Genomic DNA, 4,371 nt, shown 5'->3' with positions numbered 1-4,371 from the left:
TGTGCACTACCTTGGACAGGATGGCTATTGTAAATTCGAGCCCGTGCGATCTTATCCACGAGGATATCAGATGAAATCTTGATCATATGTTTGTTCCGAGCAATTCTAGCTCATACTTGTTTGCAAGTGGTCTTAATCAGAATTTTGTCGACTGTCAATTTGAGGAAGCATTCTTACTATTTTGTTCGAGTGCAATTGCTATATTCCTGTTCAGATATTCCTGCCTTTTTATTTCAGCTATACAGTCAATTTATTCTGTGGGCTAATGTGTTATCCGTCTTCAGGATGGCTCCACCAACTCGTCAGAATCCAAGGCGTGAGGATGTGCCGCCACCACCTCCTCCTCCGGAGAATCCTCCTCCGCTGCCGCCTCCTCCTGCAGAGGCTTGGCAAGCGGTGATGGCTGCTACAAATGCAAACACTCATATGCCGATACAGTTGTTGCAAGAGAGGGCTAATCAGCAGCAAGGCAATTTCCAGCATGGTGGCAATCAGTTTGCTAATCTGAGTCAGTTCCTATCAAATCAGCCGAATACTTTCACTTCCTGTGACCAGTCGTTTGATGCTGAGGATTGGATCCATGACATGAACAAGCACTTTGAATGCAGCAATGTTCGTCCTGGGGATTTCGTCAAGTTTGCTACATTCCAGCTGAAGGGGCAAGCATCTATCTGGTGGCAACAGTTCAAGGATTCTAGAGGTGCTAGAGTGATCACTTGGGATGAGTTCTGTCATGACTTTATATCCCACTACATTCTGTCTAGCTTCGTGGAGGAAATGCGTGAGAAGTTCACGCGCTTGAAGCAGGGTGGTAACTCCGTGTACAAGTACAATGTCGAGTTCCACGAGCTAGCCCGATACGCCTTGCAGGATATCCCTGATCAGAAGATCAAGATTTATCAGTTCAGAGGTGGCTTGAAAGAAGATTTGTAGTTAGCTCTTGCTTTGCACAATCCTGAGGAGTTCGATAAGTTCTACAACTTAGCTCTCAGGGCTGAGGCAGCTTTGCTCAGGGTAGAGAATTCTAAGAAGCGCTTCAGAGATTCCATCTCGTCTTCTACTCAGGTGGTTCAGAAGCAACATAAGTTTTGGGTGTCTCCTCCTCCTCCTCAGCACACGCAGCAGTTCAAGCATTCTGGTGGTCGTGGTTCTTCCCACCCACCCAACCCAACTTTCCATCAGAGATTCCAGCAGCAGAAGCAAGGGCCTCCTCAAACACAGTACCGTCAGCCAGCAGATGTTACTTGTCACAAGTGTGGGCAGAAGCGTCACTATGCCAACAAGTGCGCTTCTCAGCTCCGTCTGCCACCTCCTCCTCCACGAAAACCTCCAAGCAATGCTCTCGTGAAGTTCAACCCCAGCTCTGCTCGATTCAACATGGTGAATGCCGCTGAGGCAGAAAACTCGTCAGAGGTGATCATGGGTAACCTCCTCGTCAATGATATTCCTACTAAAGTGTTATTTGATATTGGTGCATCGCATTTTTTTATCTCAAGGCCATTCTCACTTAAGCATGGGTTCTCAACTCGTGATTTGCCTAAGCCTCTAGCAATTGTGTCTCCCGGCAAGATCATGAGTTCCCATATGGTGGTTCCAAATGTTTCTGTCAAGATGGGTAGTTATTCTTTTCTGGCGTCTCCTATTGTCTTGGGCAATTCCGACATTGATGTGATCCTTGGTATGGACTGGTTGGCCATGAACAAGGCATTGATTGATTGTGAAGCTAAAGAAGTGAAGCTTACTCACTCTTCGGAGGACGTGATTATATTCGCGGCGCACGATGATACAATCGTCTGTTCTCTTTGAATGAAAAGGGTGAGATTAATCCTATTTCGCAAGTCCAAGTGGTCTGCGAATATGAAGATGTGTTTCTAGAAGAACTGCCAGGAATGCCTCCACACCGAGAGGTTGAATTTGTCATTGAGCTTGAACCAGGTACTGAGCCTGTGTGCAAACGGTCGTACAAATTGGGTCCAGAAGAGTTGAAGGAACTTAAGAGGCAACTCGATGAGTAGGAGCGTTTGGGTCTGATCAGACCGAGCTCGTCTCCGTGGGGCTGTGGAGTTCTGTTTGTCAAGAACAAGGATGGCATGGACCGGTTGTGTGTCGATTACCGTCCATTGAACAAGAAGACAATCAGGAACAAGTATCCACTTCCGAACATAAATGAGTTGTTTGAACAGTTGAAAGGGGCTAAGATCTTCTCCAAGCTCGATCTCAGAATTGGCTATCATCAAATTCGCATTCGCGAAGAGGACATTCCGAAGACTGCTTTGAGAACTAGTTTTGGCTCTTATGAGTATACGGTCATGTCTTTTGGTCTGGAAAATGCTCCGTCGACATTTTGTCGATTGATGAACTACATATTCTCTTCGTTCAAGAATGACTTTGTCTTGCTTTATCTCGACGATATTCTGGTCTTTTCTGAAACTGAGGAAGAACATGAAGAACATCTCAGATTGGTGCTTGATAAGCTGAGAGGGTAAAAATTGTATGCCAAGTTTTCCAAGTGTGAGTTCTAGTTGAAAGAAGTCATCTATCTTGGGCACATCATCTCTAGCGAGGGCATCAAAGTTGATCTGTCGAAGGTGCAGGCCATTGTTGAATGGGAGCCTCCGCATAATGTGAAGCAGCTTCGAAGCTTTCTCGGGCTTGCAAGCTATTATAGAAGGTTCGTTGAGCTTCTCCAAGATTGCTAAGCCGCTCTCAAATCTTCTTCAGAAGGGTGTGAAGTATGCTTGGTCTCCAGAGTGTTAGTTGGCCTTCGACACACTCAAAGAGAAGCTCACCTCTACTCCAGTCTTGGTTCCTCCGGATCATTCCAAGCCTTACCAAGTGTTCTGTGACGCCTCTCTTCAAGGTCTTGGTGCAGTTCTGATGCAAGAGAAGAAAGTGGTTGCTTATACCTCCAGGCAGTTGAAGCCAGCGGAGTAGAACTATCCTTTGCATGATCTTGAGCTAGCAGCTGTGGTACATGCTCTGATGACTTGGAGACACCTCTTGTTGGAACGTAAGGTTGAAGTGTTCAGCGATCACAAGAGTCTCAAGTACATCTTCACCCAGCCTAACCTGAATCTCCGGCAAACTTGTTGGGTGGAAATGCTCCAAGGTTTCAATCCGAGTGTTGAGTACACGGCAGGCAAAGCTAATGTCGTGGCAGATGCTTTGAGCAGGAAGGCTTACTGCAATAGTCTCAATCTGAAGCCTCTCCAGCCTGACCTTTGTGAGTCTTTCAGGAAGCTCAACCTTCAGTTAGTACCTCAGGGATTTCTTGCAAATCCTCAGATCTCTCCTACCTTGGAAGATCAGGTCCGAGCAGCACAACTTCTAGATGCAATGGTGAAGAAAGTCAAGATTGGTGTGGCAAAGGATCTTCCCAAATATAAGTGCTTCAGTGTTGATGCCAGAGACACGTTGTTCTTTGAGGTTCGTCTTGTCGTTCCGAAAGGTGATTTTAGAAGGGTAATCATGGAAGAAGCTCATAACTCTCTGCTCTCTATACATCCTGGAAGCTCCAAGATGTATCAGGACTTGAAACAGACCTTCTGGTCGACTTGCATGAAGCGTGAGATTGCTCGGTTCGTAAATGAATGTGATGTATGTCGAAGGGTGAAAGCAGAGCATCAACGTCCAGCAGGTATTTTGCACCCTTTGCCCTTTCCCGAGTGGAAGTTCGATCATATTGAGATGGATTTTGTCACCGGGTTTCTGAAGTCCAAGAAGGGTAATGATGCCATCTTCGTCGTCATCGACAAGTTGAGTAAAGTGGCTCATTTTCGTCCAGTCAAGGAATCCATTTCGGTAGCTTAGCTTGCGGAGTTGTACACTTCCAGGATAGTATCCTTGCACGGCGTGCCAATGATGATTTCTTCGGATCGCGGAAGTATCTTCACTTCCAAGTTCTGGGACTATTTTCAGTCTGCAATGGGCACGAAGATACGCTTCAGCACAACTTTTCATCCTCAGAATAGTGGTCAAGTGGAGAGACTCAATCAAGTTCTTGAGGACATGCTGAGAGCCTGTGTTATCTCTTTTGTCATGAAGTGGGAAGATTGCCTGCCTTTCCCTGAGTTCTCGTATAACAACAGTTATCAAGCTAGTTCAGGCAAAGCTCCGTTTGAGATTCTCTATGGCAGGAAGCGTCGTACCCCTCTCAACTGGTCCAAGACCGGCGAGCGTCAGATTCTTGGGAATGACTTGATAGAAGAAGCTGAAGAGATGTGTCGGGTCATTCGAGATAATCTCAGAGCAGCTCAGTCCCGTCAGAAGAGCTATTATGATAGCAAGCATCGTGACATGTCTTATGAGCTTGATGACTTCGTCTATCTCAAGGTGTCCCCTATGAAGGGTGCACGACGCTTTGGCATTAAA

The sequence above is a fragment of the Hordeum vulgare genome, chromosome 4H (assembly GCF_904849725.1).
Source record: "Hordeum vulgare subsp. vulgare chromosome 4H, MorexV3_pseudomolecules_assembly, whole genome shotgun sequence".
In the NCBI taxonomy this organism is placed as follows: Eukaryota; Viridiplantae; Streptophyta; class Magnoliopsida; order Poales; family Poaceae; genus Hordeum; species Hordeum vulgare.
This window is presented reverse-complemented; position numbering follows the sequence as displayed.